General features: G+C 46.4%; 1 protein-coding gene across 4 annotated transcripts in view; it reads right to left on the bottom strand.

The window, feature by feature from the left end:
* The window catches only part of PHRF1 (PHD and ring finger domains 1), a 70779-nt gene that overhangs the window by 46271 nt on the left and 7814 nt on the right, over nt 1-16694 (bottom strand). The window contains exons 1-2 of one of the 4 annotated variants that reach the window (XM_075928260.2): nt 2462-2581; nt 1479-1639 (exon numbers count right to left, since the gene is read on the bottom strand). The gene's annotated coding sequence lies outside the window, so the exon portion shown is untranslated. Of the gene's footprint in view, nt 1-1478; nt 1640-1702; nt 1836-2461; nt 2617-7626; nt 7765-16694 lie in introns of those variants that run through there. The other 3 variants (XM_075928261.2, XM_075928259.2, XM_006124869.5) reach the window with 3 other exon arrangements.

The following is a 16694-nucleotide window of genomic DNA, read 5'->3' on the forward strand; positions in this document are numbered from 1 at the left end:
GCAAGCATCCCAGCTCAATCCCAGCTCTTGCCAGGTCCCGGGAGCTATCTCCCACTGTGGCTCTGCAATAATACTTTCCTTGCAGAACCACAGCAGGGGTAGCTCCTGGTACTGGCGTGAGCCGCTGCCTGCCTGCTCTAAAATGATGATATAGATAGATAGATAGACAGACAGACCAGCCAACCAAAGCCCTTATAACATTTAAAATTACTATTAGGAATGAGGCAGAACAACAAAATCAACTCCCTAGAGTCCCAGAACCAATTATTGCAAAAATGTGACACCCTCTCCCCCCAAGATAAGGAATTTTAGACTAATTCAGATCTATCCCTAAGCATCCTACTTGGTTTTAATACTTGGCCGAAAGAGGCTCCCAGTGACAAAAGCTATATGACAAGCTTTCAGCATAACAAAAGGCAATCTCTGACACATGCACAACATGTCTTTTTAATGCTGGTGTCCTTGCTACAGAGTCTCCTCTTACTAGGGAAGTGAAGGACTAGTCAACAGGCTAGGTGACTATTCACTCCCCCCCCCCTCCTTGCTGCCTCTAACAGAAAGAGGCAAGGTGGGAGGGCAGGAGAACAAGGGGTTACACTTCAAAGCGACAGGGCCGCTTGGAGCCTGGAACCAGATCCCAGGCTCCACGCAGTGCTGCTGCTTTGAAACACTGCATGCAGCCTGGGCCAGCTGGAGTGTCCCCAGGCTGCACACAACATTTCAAAGCAGCAGCGCCCTGTAGAACCCAGGATCAGCTGGGGACTTCACAGCCATTGTCTGCCTTCCTGCAGATGTGTAAAACTGCCTAGGACTCTTTGCATCCATGCAGCAAACATCATGATATAATACATATAAAAATAATAGCTAGGTACAACTATTTAATTACTTGTCTCCCATATCAGTAGATCAGAGATAACATTTAGCAACTTAAGTTGCAAAAATCACATCACAGAGAACACACACACACACACACACACACACACACACACACCTTGTTTTAGTGTCTATCTTCACAAATTAAAATTAAATTAGATAAAACACGTTACCCTTGGTAAAAATACACTAAAATAAGTAAGTATTGGGTACTACAGGGTCAAATTTTAGAAGTCTGCTTCTAAATTTACACACAATTTAAACATTGTGAAAAGTTTATATTCACAACCAGGTTCCATACACACCTTATGTATGCAGATAATTGAAATGCTAAGCTGGTGGACTATTGACTTTATTTACATATTACAAAATCATTTAAAACATCCAAAAAACTGAAGGTTTCCCCCCCAGGCTGTTGTGCGTGCTCACTCGCTCTTGCAATCTCTCTCTCTCACACACACACACCAATAAATTACATGACGTGATCACATCCGCAAAACTAGCTAGTTTCCTTATCTTTCTGCATATTTCATGTCATCAGTAGTAAGAGACACTGCAAACAGGGCAATTACTACATCAAACACCCCCAGGCATGTTATACTCACTACAGTATGTATTCCACATTCAATATTATTCCTTAGATATAAAGCCGTCCTTCAAAGGACATTCAAAACACATCTCAGTGCCCAATCAATGAAATAAGTACTTTGGTGATGGTCCATACTTTGAGACATCAGTAATTCTCTTCCTGAGGTCTTTATACTGCCTTAAATACAATAAAATAGCTTTTTAAAAAATAATAGTTTACAAGGTTTGGTAAGAAACACACCGGAGTTACAGCTCTGAAAACTGCTAACCCATCCTGCCGGGTGGGTTTGACAACGACCCGCCGTTGATTTGGCAGGGCCTGCACTCCTGCCCCGCCAAGGGGCTGAGAAAAGGGTCCCTCGCCGCATCGGCGACCCGGGACTGGAGAAGAAAACCAGGTGCCGCTGAAACGCCACCTCGCCCCAGCACTTCAAAGGGACGTTCGCGAAGGCCTGGCCGCTGCCCATTATATAAGCGCAGCTGGCGAGCGCCCGGACTCCGCCACCCCGAGCCGGAGCCGCGGCGGGAGCTGCCCGATGAGGGGGAGTCACTTGCCGCGCGAAGCGTGGCGGGGGGGGGGGCGGGAAGCGCGGGGGGAGGGGACAGCACCTCCCCCCCCCCCCCAGGTGCGCGCTCTAAACTTCCAACGATTCCCCCGCCGGGCACCGGAGCCCGAGCGCCGCTGTGGGCCGCTCGAGGGAGCGCGGCGGGCAGGGCCTGTTCCTCCCCAGCCCCGCGCGCGCCCTCCACTCTCGCAGGCCCCCTCGGGCTGCGGTGGGACGCCCCTTCGCGCGGGCAGCGCTCCCGCGACTAACGGCCCCCTCGGCTGCCAAGCGGGATGCAATAGGTTCCCCGGCACGGGTGGACCCGGCGGGAGGGGGGGGGGGACTTCTTAGACCGGCTGCCCACTCGCGGAGCTGGGGGGGGGCAGGTCCCTCAAGCCGGCTTTCCCCGCAGCTGCCGGGTGCTGGGCCCGCCCCTCCCGGCCTCAGCCACTCACCACCGGAGAAGACCCAGCGCCGCTGCCCGGCTGATGCGGAACCGGGAGACAAGGGGTGCAGGGAGAGGCTAGGCCGGGGCACTGAGCGAAGGGGGGGGGCCCGCAACGACGATGGGATCCCGACCCGGAACCAGACTCGCAGCACTTCCGGGTCACGCAACGAACACTTCCCCCCAGAAGGAGAGGACACAAGCTACTAGACTGAACCATTCAGTCTGAGACGGGGAGGGAGTGTGGCAAGGCACCGGACCGAACGAATTGGGAAACAGGGGAGAGAGTCTATTGTACTGGGCCGGCTCCCGGGGGTGGAAGGGCTGAACCATCGGGTGGCTATAAGGGGGGTGTTGTATCCCTGCTCTACCTGGGGTGTGTATTTACATAGGGTTGTATTTTGCACGTACAAATAGCTCAGCGGCCCCTGAGGAGCGTTCCTCCCTGTTGGGGAGAAGCGATGGTTCCCCTCTTACTGCAGGCTGCCATGTGGGGGCCACACACCCAGCATCCCGCCCTGGCACCAACCCCAGTCAATACTGGTGGGCTGGGGAGCCCCTAGCATAGCAGTAAGACAGCAGCACCGCCCTCCTCCTCAGCACACAGACACCGCCCCAGGCGTGACATGTGCCTGGCTGCCCACATCTGCCACGGCCATATGATCTGCAGCCTTAGACAGGCTGGGCCCACTGCCCACACGGACATGGGTTCCCAGGTCAAATAGGACCATTGTGACCTGGTCTACAAAATTAAGTCAATCTTCATCTGAAGAAGTGGGTTGTGCCCAAGACCACTCATGATACCATCTACATGTTACGTTAATCTCTACCGTACTGCAAGACTATTCCTTGGTTAAGTTTTTTCACGTCAACCTAAGTAAGGTCAATATACAGCCACCCAGGAGCAGCTCGAGGAGACCTGCCGGCAACTGGCGCCCTAAGCAGAATGCACGATCGGCGCTCATGCCTCCATAGCCCTCAATGGCATGACATCATCATTGGGCGCCACATTAAACACTGAAGTTGCCTACATCCACGGGCCGCCCCTGCAGCCACCACATCAATTAATGCTTTTTTTTTTTTTTTTTTTTTTTAAATATCCACGCTACCCTCCTGCTGGCGGTGCATGTTCTCACCAGAAGTTGCACTGAAGCACTTTGGGCAATGTGAGGGGCATATGCAGCCTGTTTCATAGTAGTGTTCACAGCTGGAGTCCTCCTTCCGTACCCTCAGGCTCACAGCAGGTGCCCTGCCCCCTTACACAGGGTTGACAACTTGGCTTATCAGTCCTGAGGCAGAGGAGCTCCACAGTTGTAAGCCTGCACAGGGCTGAGAGCCAACAGGTGAAGTAAGTAACAGTGTCCATATCAACACTGTCTCCCTAACTACATCCACTTAAGCACTATACCTCTCACAGAGGTAGAGTTATTAGGTCAGTGCAGTAGCTCACTTACATCAGCAAGAGTAATGTAGTGTAAATGCTTACAAAGTTAGATTGATATAAGCTGTTTTATGTTGACCTAACTCTGTAGTGAAGTAGACCAGGGCCTGTAGTCATCTAGACTGAGCGCTTGTGTAACACAAGCCCTAGCACTTTCACAGCATTACTTCAACAGTGGCTCTTTTAGAAAGGCATCCAAACTTGAGTCAAAAATGGTTAGTGATGTAGAATCCACCATGATCCTTGGTGAATTGTTTCAATGGTTCATAAATCTCACCTTTAAACATTTACACCTTATGTCCAGTGTGAATCTGTTTACCTTCGCTTCCAGCCATTGGATTGTGTTATACTTACTCTGCGTGACTGAAGAGTCTGTTATTAAATATTTGCTCATCAATTAGGTACTTACAAAATGTTGTCCTCCCCTATTCAAGGATGCTTTATTCAAGTAGGACATCCCACCTGTTTACCTTTTCTGTCCTTACTCAGGGATATATTTACAGGCCACATGAACCAAGGCCTGGGACACCAGCAAATAAAGGGTAACACTCACCAACCATAAGAGATTTGCTTTTATCATTGAAAAAATCATCTTGACTTCTGCATAACTATTGTTCATAGGCCAGAAGGGACCTTTAAATTTAGGCTGATCTCCTGTATTTCACAAGCCATAGAATTTCACCCCGTTACCTCTGTATCGAGCACAGTCACTCAGGTTTGACTGAAGCAGCAGTGAGGAACCTTTTTTCTATCAGGGGCCACTGACCCATAGAAAAAAATCAAATGTGGGCCACCTGCAGCCCTGCAGGGGGTTGCAGGCTTGGGGCTTCCTTTGTATCAGGGAGAGATGGCACTCATGGCGCCAGGCCCACAGGGGACACAGAAGCTTGTGGTGAGGCCAGAAATGAGGGGTTCAGGGCACGGGAGGAGGCTCTGAGCTGGGATAGAGGATTCGAAATGGGGTGAGGTCTTTGGAGTGGGGCTAGGGATGAGCCAGCACCTCCAGCCAGAGCACTCACCCCCCCCACCTCCCACATCCCAACATCCTGCCCTGATCCAGAAGTTCCCTCCAGCACCAAGAACTTCTAATTTCTGGCACCACCCCACAACCCACATCCCTAGCCAGAGTCCCCAACCCCCAATTTCATGAGCATTCCTGGCCCACCATATAATTTCCATACTGATATGGACCAAAAAGTTTGCCCACCTCCGGCCTGGCACAGAGTTTTGCCATGTGCCAGATGAAATTATGGGGTAGGCCAGATTGGACAAAAGTCACCTATTTATCTTCTTTTAATAAAATATGGAGCTCTTTGAGTCTCTTACTATGTCATTGCCTACAGCTCTCAATCATTTCTATAGCTGTCTTCTGTATGCTCCCCAATTTTTCAACATCTTTTTTTTTAAATATGGACACCAGAACTGTATGCCACATTCCTGTATTAGTCTCACCAATACTGTGTACAGAGATAAAATCACCTCCCTGCTCTCTCTCACACATTTATACATCCAAGTATCACGTTGTGTTTTAGCACAGCATCAAGCTAGGCACTCACATTATGTTGCTTCTCCATTATATCAGAACTTAAAGCAAGCTGAGGGTTTGGTTGTGTCAGGAAAATGGGATGTGCCTGGATTGGGATTGCTTACCACACGGGAAAGAGTCAGAATCATCAGGCAGGTGAAAGGGACTGGCAGGGGACATGGTCCCCTCTGCCTGGGACTACCCCAACCCTGTGCCTCCCACCCCCCAGGTGCCCTTCAGGGAGGCTGAAACTCCCACTGCCCCTATTAATATATGAACATTGCTGGCTGTTTCCTTTCATCAGGGAGTGAGGGGAAAGTCAACTGTTTGCTGCTGTACTCACTCTGGCGGGGGAACACAGGAGGTAGAAAAACCTGGACCTGCCCCAGCCGAGGGACATGCACCCACTCTCCCCTGGCTGTGCCCATGGGAGCTGCAGCAGCCATGGAGAGGCGCATCTCACCTGGCTCTAAGCTGCTGCATTAAGAGAGAGCTGGGGTAGCCTGTATACTGAACTCCTCATCCCCAACCCCATCCCTGAGCAGGCTTTGTCTACACTGCAGGGTTTTTGCACAAGAAGCTTTTTGCTGAAGAGATCTTCCTCAAAAACTTCTTGCGCAAAAGCGCATCCACACCTCAAAAGGGCATCGCAAAAGCAATGTGTTCACAGAATGGCCATCAGAGCACCTGTGCTTTATGTAATAGGCTCTTTTTGCGCAAGAAACCCTTATTGCGCAAACACACACCTTTTTGTGCAAGAATTCTTGCACAAAAAGGAGTTATGCCTTGTAGAAGGAGGTATACCTACACCACAAAAAACCCTCTGTTCTGTCGATTGACTGTAGATTTTCTTGCACAAAAACGAGCTCGAGGTATGGATGCTCCGTGGGTTTTGCACAAAAACCTTGTAGTGTAGACATAGCCGTAATGATTTAAATGAAGCACATACATTTTCATTTTATTTTCAAAACAAAAATTAATTGAGTTAAAGACGTGAGCAGTGCCGGGTAAATCCTCTAGGCATCCATAAATCCTTTTCAGAATCACTGCTTTCCAGGATTACTGTCCCTCCTATGACCTATTTTCCTTGCTCCTAGACTATGTCTGACCTTTATTTGGCGGTATTAAAACATATTTTGTTTGAATGGACCCAGATTACCCAACAATCCTAAATCACTCCTTTCCACTGATGTGTCCTCACCACTATTTACCACTCTGCCAATCTCTGGGTGAACAGCATTTTTTTTTCAGCAGTGATTTATTTCCAGATTTAAATTTCTTAACAACAATAGTATCAGGCCAAGAACCAACCCATGAAATCCGTAGTCAAGTTAAGGATTATTGGGCAGCCTAAGGTTTCCTCAGCTGAAAACAACAAACTGCCTTATCACTAGGCTTTTACCTCGAGCAACATAAGTTAAAAACAAGCACTTTTTTCCTGGTGAAGACAAGGCCACAGAGGCTGGAGGAGTTCAGACACCAGTGTTATTGGACAGAAGAAAAAACGTACATATTTTACCTATTTATCTATTTCATGACTGTCCTGTTATTCAGATAGGTTAAGAGATTTTCCTCAACCTCTCAAAACCATTGGCATCAGACTCTGGGCTACACTAAGCAAGGAAAGTTTCAACTCCAACCTTTTTCATAATGTCATGAGTTAAAACACAGGTAACTGCGTAACCGCTGAAAATCTCACGGTTATACGTGCCTGCGATGCAGAGTGGCAGCTGGCTTCCCGGCAGCTAGTGTGCACCAAAAGCTGGCTTTTAAGCCAGCTCCCAACATGCACCAGTTCCCACTTGCTGCCTGCCCCATGGAGGGAGCAGAGTGGAGTGGCAGCCAACTCTTCAGGAGCTGGTGGACACCAGGAGCCAGCTTTCCAGCCAGCTCCTGGCATACACCGTCTCCCACCTGCCACCCCACTCCTGGGGAGCTGGCTGCTGCTGATACAGAGCCAACAGTGAGGGTGGCAGCCAGCTGCCCAGGAGTGGGGTATAAGCCTGCATATAACCTTTAATGGTAACCGATAAGTCAGTCTTACCAGTTAACCATTTAAATGGTTATTGTTTTACATTCCCAGTTATGAGTATGTGAAAATGAGAGGAAGGCTTTCAAATGAACATCCTGACAGAGATTGAAAACTTGGAGTGAGGTATCTAAGGTGAAATCCTGGCTCTGTGGGATTCAATAGTAAAACTCACATTACCTTCTTATTACCAGGATTTCACCCCTGGAATTTTTTCACCCGAGGATGAGGATTGTAGAGTTGCCAACTTTTGTGATTTTATCACCATTTTTGTGAAACTTCTATTTTTCTGAAAATCCAGCTGCTGGAATCTATAGACTGCATGAAAAAAAATCAAGAAGAGGTTAACTGAACACTGTAAAGTCTCAGAAACCGGAAAAGGGGGGGGGGGACACCTGTCATAGGGCTCCCCACATGCTTTATGAAAATTGGCTTATGAATATGCATAACTCAAAGATGCTTTAGACAAAATACATCTTGTAACGTACAAATTTTGAAGTTGAATGTGTATATTCTATTTTTGTGCATGTATCATTTAGGAATAAAAAATTCCCACTTAATCAGTTAACTGGTTAAATGTTAGGTTTTACTGGTTAACTGATTAAGCAGGATTCCAGCCCTGCGCGGCACTCCCAGCCACCACCTGCCAAACCCACAGTGCTCCTGGCTCCACGTGGGCAGGGGGGCTGCTCCTGGGTACTGGATAACCGTTACACAGTAAGCATTACTCAATAAGGCTTAATGGGTAACCTTACTGGTTACCCATTCACATCCCTAGTATCATTCTTCTATGTGAAGTTAGAAATATGAAGTGTGGATCTGTTTATAATTCTAAATGTGCTAATGAGGGCCATTACTGATACTTTGGAAACATAATGGCTCAGTGATCAAGTCAACCATCAGTGACTAGTTTTGTTTTTTCCTGTAAGCCTGGATTGTGGTGGGTCATGCCAGGACATGTGGTCAGGCCATCTGATGTTGGAATCCACTTTGGATCTACAGGTTGAACCTATGTGGTCCAGGTCTCTCTGGTCCGGCAACATCTGTAGTCCAGAAGGCCCAGAGATGTTGCTGGACTAGAGAGCCCCAGCAGCAGAGGTTGTCGGCAGCTCAGAGGAAAGCCAACCGGCGGGGCCAGCGGATCCTGTGGGACACCAGAGCCTGCACCGGCGACAAACCATAAACTTGCCAATGGGAATGTGGAGCCAGAGTTTGGGTGGGAGCAGCTTGTGGAACTGGACCTGCTGCTGGCTACTTCCGGGGTGCAGTGTGGTCCACTGTGCCAGCACAGGCAGGAAGCCTGCCTTACCATCCCACTGCATCATGACCAGGAGTCTCTGGAGGTCAGCCTGTGCCACAACAATTCCCTGTCCCAGCCCTGAGTCCTGACAAATCCTTCCTCTACCCTGCACACTTCATCCCAGGCCACTGACAGAGCCTGTACTCTCTGCTGGAATCTATAGACTGCATGAAAAAAAATCAAGAAGAGGTTAACTGAACACCGTAAAGTCTCAGAAACCAGAAGGGGGGGGGCACCTGTCATGGGGCTCCCCCCATGCTTTATGAAAATTGGCTTATGGATATGAAATAATTCAAAGATGCTTTTGACAAAATACATCTTCTAACGTACACATTTTAAAGTTACAATTTGCTGAATGTGAATATTCTATTTTTGTGCATATACCATTTAGGAATAAAAAATTCCCCACCCTCCAGCCTGTACCCCAAACCCTTCATCTCTGGCCCCACGCCAAAGCCCACACCCGTAAGCAAAGACTTCACCCCCCCCCCCCGCCTCACTCCAAACCCCTTATCCTCACGGCCCCACCCTGAAGCTTGCACTCTAGTCAAAAGATATAATTATGCTGGGTCACAGGCATCAACAATTTTCAACTGGGTTGTGAGAAAAAAAATAGTTTGAAACACACTTCTAAAATACACCACTTGAGGGTAAGCTAAAGGAGTCAATATAATAGCTCCACCACTAGACGTCTCTGTTATACTCATTATAAACACCACACTCTCCACTCTGACTAGAGTAGAGCCTGCTGACAATGTACGTTATCTGTGATGCGTGTAGTTGTAGCTATGTAGGCCCCAAGATATTAGAGAAACAAGCTGTGTGAGACAATATCTGGTACTGTAGCAACTTCTGCTAGTGTGCTTTTGAGCCACACAGAGCTCATCTTCAGATCTAGGAAAGTTATTCCCCATCTCAAAGCAAAATGCATTTTGTTCCACCTTGCTTTTTGCTGCCACACTATCTCTCTCACCAGCCGAAGTTGGTCCAATAAAAAACATCACTCCACCCACCTTGTCTCTGATGTACGGCATCTACAATAAAATGCAGAACTCTCTCTCAAATCACACACAGTTAATAGAAAGGAGAAGCCTAGTGCTATTAATACTCAGAACCTGAGGAGAAAACACAACTACTTCCATGTAGCTGGAGACGAGGAAATAGGCACAATGAAAACAGCTTTTGACAACCACTCACCTACTGGCTGTACGCAGGTCTGAGAGCACGGAGGCAGTGCTCAGCTGACCTCCACTCTGAGGGTATGTTTACACTGCCACCCTAGTTCAAACTAGGGTGGCTAATGTAGGCATTCGAACTTGCAAATGAAGCCCGGGATTTAAATATCCCGGGCTTCATTTGCATGTTCCCAGGCACTGTCATTTTTAAATGCCCGGTAGTTCGAACTACTTGCCCGTGGCTACACGCGACACGGACTAGGTAGTTCAAATTAAAGCTTCTAATTCGAACTACCATTATTCCTCCTGCAAGGAGGAAATGAGAGGAAGAAATAGGTAGTTCAGGTACAAACAAGAGCGATCCTCGTCCCTATCTAAGAAAAAAAACTGCCAGGGAAGGCAAAGAAACTACAGTTATAAGGCACTAATTCATAATATCACATTTCTTGCCTCCTCCAAGCCCAGATTCAATGCAAGGAAAGCCTGATGAGCCTTTCCCACTAAGGATGTAATAGTGTAGTTAGTTAAACAGTTAACCAATAAGCAGATGCTTATCAATTAATGTTATGGTTACCACCAATCCCCTCTCTGCTTCACCACCTAGATAGCTCTGCATTTAAAGTATTTTGGGAGCTTGCAGACAGGCACTCTGGCTCAGACCCTGCTCTTGCTGGGTCGGGCCGCTACGCCTGCTGCCACTCTGTATTAAATCAGCAGGTATAAGTGGTCAATTATTAATGTGGACGTACTGCAAATTTCACAGGTGGAAGCTGCACAATGTGATCATTTTCTAGTGTAAATGGGGTTGTTTGCTCCAATCCCTTTGCCTAAGGCCAAGAGCCACAAAGCTATTTAGGCTCCTAACTTGCATTGAAAAAAGGTATTCAGGCTCCTAAATTGCACTGAATTCTATGCAAGTTAGGAGCCTGCATACCTCTTGTGGAGCTGGGCCTAATCTCCCAAAATGGCTCTGTTGCATTATCATTAAATGGACAATTGGCTATAAAAGGGAGAGAGGGGTTGGTGACAAGATAGACCTAGGTCACCATCTTAACTCCAAGTTGAAAAGTCTTCCCATCTGACGGTTGAGGGCCAGCGTAAAAGGAGTTGGGTGGCGAGAATTCTTGTCCCAAACATTGATTCAAAACCCATTGCAAAAACTCCTGGTGGCTTGGGAGAGTTTTAGATCAGGTCCTCAACTGGTTCATCAGTATGTCCATAGCACAAAACCTCCCTCATGTAGAGCTCCTCATGTCCGCAGTCACAACAGAAAAGACAAAAATAATTTCCCTCTAATTCACTATAAGTGATCTTCATCTGCTTCAAAACAGGGTTTAGGCACAAGGATAGGATATGGACTTGGACTGTCATGGTCTGTTCAGTGGATACAAGCAATGTAAAATCCTGTTTAATTAGTTAATAGGTTAAACATTAAGTTTAACCAGTTAACCGATTAAACAGGGGTAAGGGGGGGGGGAGGAGGAGGAGAGGCTGGAGTGCCTGCCCCCCCACTGCGGATGGGAGCTTCTCTGGCTGTTCTGGACCCCTCTGCCCATGGCGGGCCGCACAGTAGAGGTCAATGTATAGTTGACTGCATCTTATAGATTACACACACTTTCCCCTCCTTGTTGCCTCTGTATCAGAGACAACAAGGGGATGAGTGGGAGCCAGTGCTGTGGGGAGCACTGGAGCTATCTGCCCCCCAACCCCAGCCCTGCTTCCTCTGATAGAGAGGCAGCAGCACAGAGGGTGAGGGGAGCAGGCGGGGGAGCTAGTACACACAGGGAATTGGCTTTTAGGCCAGCTCCCCACCTGTATGGCTCATGCAAGCCACCTGCCCATGTTCCCCCCAGCTGCTGACTCTACCAGAGGCAGCAGTGGGGGCAGGGCAGGGGAAGCTGCTGCGAAGCAGCCACTGTCCGTGATGAGCCCAGGCTTGCTGAGGACAGAGACTGCTCTGTGGGATGCCAGCACCGCTCAAACTCCCCCATGGACAGGGAGTGCAGGGCGGCAGGTGGGAGCTGGTCTGCACAGGGAGCCGGTTTTTAAACCAGCTTCCCTTGCAGACCAGCTGCTGCCTCTAATACAGAGGCAGTGCGGCTGGCATGGCAGTGTGCTCCCCAGGACTGGGGCCGGGAGTGCATTGGCTTCTGGCCTTGCCCCTGAGGACTATCAAATAGCTGTGTAACTGATAATATTTTGTGTAGTTCCACGACTATTCAATTAATCACTAACATCATTACCCCACAGGGCTAGAGCAGCCCCTCGCTTGCAGCAGGCAAGGGGCTGCTCCAGCCCCCACCAATTAACCGCAACTGGTAAGCCTCCCCTATTAAGGGTGAGGCTTACTAGTTAACCAGCTAACTATTAACATTCCTAGTGGATATGTAGAGGCCTTCACTTGGGAATCTTTTGCTGGCTCCATAAAGGTATGTAACTTCTCTCCCACACAAAAAGACCCTGACTGTGAAATCTCCCTTTGAAAGAAAGATGCTGGTATCCCTATGTATAATGAGTAGGCTTGGTTGGAAGGAACCCCTTTTGCCCTTCTAGCAAGGAATTCACCTTCAGCCTATCAGGACATCCTCAGAACACCTCTGAGTTTGCTGCACTGTAATTCCCTTGTCAGACATCATGTTTATGTCTCTGCTTTGGAATTTTAGTTGATTTTCCCGCTCAGTCTCTTTCATTTAATAATGAAAGTGGCCAATAGCAGCATTCCTGTTTTCTAGCAGATGAACAGACACACAAAACCAACAGGGTAGCAGCTCTGCTTAATTTTTGTTTGTATTGTAGCCTGTGTCATTGGATGCCACATTAGCCAGCAGGCTCTCTCTTTATTTAAAGGGTTAATGCCCACCACCTATAGAACTAAGTAAATGAAACGAGTGATTTAAACATCACAGCAGTGTGGATCTATATTATTTTCTTCTTGATAGTTCTATCACCTATCTATACTCTCTTTCTCATTCTCCTTTGATTTGCCTGTTCCAGGAGTTGAGATGTTAGAATCAATTACTAACCATGCCCCTTCCACCATCAGCTTGTTTTTGTTAGAGAGATTTTTAACCTAGTTAGCTAGCATGGGCAGGTAATGATTGTGCACAGTGACATGTCAGCCTGAGATTTGCCAAGATTATCCCGATAAAACTGTACAAAAGGTCAAGGAGTTGGGAGTCTGGGTTCTTTGTAATGGATCCCCCAAGACATGTTACAGAAGGGAAAGCTGAAATTAACCTAAAATAATTAACTGGAAATAAAATTAATAAATACTAAATGTTGCCTGTTAGAATGTTTAAAGATTTTTAAATACCTTTTTTTAAGCAACCAGGTTAGTTCCTGGTTGAAAAACTGAGATTTCCCTCATAAATCTGCACAGCTGATCTCAGCTCAAATGTTTGGATCACCTGCTGGGGAATCATACAAATAAGGAGAAAATAATTCTTTTTGTATTGCTTCATCCTCTACAGTCTTCAGAACTGAACCACTATTATCCATGCTGTAAGTCAAGAAAACAGCCCTATCTATTTATGAAAAAAGACACAAAATAAAGCACGGTATCTTTGAAATAGATGCACACATACAACCAAGAAACTTTCATGTTCCAGTGTCAGCCCGGGCCTGGCACCTTGTCAGAAGCTGAAGAAAGAGAGAAATAGAGTTCTCTTCCCTGATGAGACAAACTTAGCTAAGTGAATGTACCACTGTATTCTGTTATGTTCTCACAGGTCTGAGAGAAAGATGAAGAGAGAGTGCGGTAGTAGGCTGCTTTAAATCAATAGCCACTAACCACTGTACACCTTAAAAGAAAAACAAGCCCTTCATTATGAAAAAATTAAATACTATTAAGATTCAATTTGGAATTGCACAGTTTTGATACAAAACAGCATTTTTGGCCCACTGAGAGAACCATTCTTATTACAAGTACTGGGAAAAGTCTGATTCTGGTCTCTTTTCACTAGCAGAACAAACAAAATAATTTTGTTCCTCTTTGAATATGCCATTTGTGGTACCAATTTCAGCTTGGCAATGGCCCTGGCAGGGAGACAGACCATGTTGTTGCCTATCTTACAATACACCAGAGAAGGCAGCGTCCGTCACCTTAAAATGTGATTGCCTTTAAAAATTTCATTCCCTTAAAATCCTTCATTTCAATGTGATTTGAAACTGAACTGCAAACAAAGGGCCAAATTCCCCATTTTGGGTAAGCAAGTTCGACTCCATTGAAATATAGGAAGAAAGAGACAGCCTCCTTTAAAGTCAGTGGGGGGGGGGGGGGGTTCCGTTGATCTCAGTGGATACAGAACTGGGCCTTAAGATCACATTGCTTCCATTTTCCAGTCTAACAAATAGTGTTGTTTGCTCATTGAGACACTTCTTTCCATTTTGCTGCCTGATGTCTTGGTTTTCAGCCCCTGCTTTCTACTATATGTTTTCAATATGAGACACAGAGATTTAGCCATGTACAACACTTACTGTACTATCAGCTAAGTGACCCAGAGCTTCATTGAACACACACTCTGGCTCTCCTTTACTTTTCACCTAAGGCTTGCATCCAGATTTAATAGAATTTCATTATGTGTGTGTATAGTGCCTAGCACAAGAGGGTTTCTATCCCTGATTTGGACCATGGGGCACTGTTGCAGTAGAAATGAATAAATAAACAACAACGGTTTGTAAGGATAACATTTTTATATGAGAAAACTTTACATCTGTCATAGTACAAAGGGGGCAAAGTGTGTCTTGGATGTTAAACTAACATTAGTGTCAGACAAATCTACTGATCCATCTTGACTCAGAGGTAAGGCTGAAGCACTTGTGAAATATAGCCAGAAGATGAAGAGAATTACAGAAAGAGGGAAGGCTTTAGTAACTCCAGCACTGAGGTTGCTTACCATAGTTAGAACTTATGATATGAGCAGGGAACACAGCAAAGGAATTGATCAAATTGGCTTTCACATGGTCCTCCTCGGTTCCTGTTTACAAGATCCCCCAGGTCAGATTCAGGCAGAAAAGCAAAGAGACAAATCCTTCATTGCTTTGGCCTTCATTTCTGAATGACCATAAGGATCAGGATCAGATTTTCCAGTCCAGAGCAGCACAAAGTTGCCTTAAAGTTGCTGTGAGAAAGGGCAACTGGAGAATTGGCCCTGCCAGTGGAAAGCTATAGGACTGGCTCAGGTGTCAAGGTGTGGGGCAGAGAGGGTAGGAGCATGGCACTTAAAATGGGGCTACACCTCTGTGGATCAGGAAATAGCAGCCAGCTCTCTACATTTTTTTTCCACTGTGCTCAAGCATAACTCAGGTGGATGGAGAATCAACCATGCAGTGTACAAAAACAGGGTCAAAGTTAACCCTGGTGCAAGCAAGTGGCACTCCCATTGACTTCTAAGAAGACTGCATCTGCTTACATAAACAGTTGGAATTTAGCTCCCTTTGTTAAGCATCCAAAAGGAATCTTAGGTCAACCAGTTACCATGGAATCATGTGATGTAACTGCTAAAATTATGCCAAAAGCAAATGGCTAGAAAGAGACAAGTTTGTGTCCTGCTGCAACATAATTGCGTAGAGCCACAATATTCTTACTTGTTCTGTGGGTCTGCTATGGTCGCCAGATCAGAGCCGACATGCCAAAGGAACACCAGTGAGCATACACCCCCCAGCAGCCTCTGGTCCTTTAATGTGCTGTTAATCCTGCAGATCCCGTTTTACTGTGGCGCACTCTGTGGCATCCATCTTCTTGGTCAGGTGCAGGCCAGGTCAGTGGTATCAGCCATATTTCTGGCATGCTGCTGCAGAAAGCAGAACAGCTGGACAGATGCCAGTCTCTATGGGATGCTACTAAAGGTATCTGATGAGGGAAACTGAGTTCCCCAATGAGCCCCACATAGTCTTGTTTTAACTGACAAACCCTCCTGATCCTCCCAATGTCAAGTGTCTTCTTGGATCCTAGATTCCATATTCCGTTCTGACTAAATTTATTTGTAAGAGGGGCAGAGCCATAGGCAGATTCCTCAGATCCATTCATGTGACTGTTCCTAAGACCCTGAATAACCTCGAGTTGAGCCTCAGAAAATACCAGAGATTGCCACTACCTGCCTTGTCATACAAAAGTACACATACCTCATCCAACTCCTCAAACTGGACATACACTGGAGAGTCACGAAACAAAGAACAGGACCATGTAGAACTTTAAAGACTAACAAGATGGTTTATTAGGTAATGAGCTTTCGTGGGCCAGACCCACTTCCTCAGATCAAACAGTGGAAGAAAATTGTCACAACCATATATACCAAAGGATACAATTAAAAAAAAAGGTGAACACATGAAAAGGACAAATCAAATTTCAGAACAGAAGGGGGATGGGGGGAAGGTAAATGTCTGTGAGCTAATGATATTAGAGGTGATAATTGGGGAAGCTATCTTTGTAATGGGTAAGATAATTAATATCTTTGTTTAAAGTTAGGCGTAAAGTGTCAAATTTAAGCATGAATGTCAGTTCAGAGGATTCTCTTTCAAGTGTGGTCTTAAAAGGTCTTTGAAGCAGGATGCAGGTAATCAAGTCGTTGAGACAATGTCCTTTCTGGTTGAAATGGCAAGAAACTGTTTTTTCTTTGTGATCCTGTCTAATATCTGTTTTGTGGGCATTGATTCTTTGGCGAAGTGTCTGAGACGTTTGTCCAATATACATAGCAGACGGACACTTTCGGCACATGATAGCATAAATTATATTTCTGGATGAGCAGGAATATGTGTTCTTGATCTTATAACTC

Source organism: Pelodiscus sinensis, chromosome 5 (genome assembly GCF_052426305.1).
Source record: "Pelodiscus sinensis isolate ZL-2025 chromosome 5, ASM5242630v1, whole genome shotgun sequence".
Taxonomy (NCBI): domain Eukaryota; kingdom Metazoa; phylum Chordata; order Testudines; family Trionychidae; genus Pelodiscus; species Pelodiscus sinensis.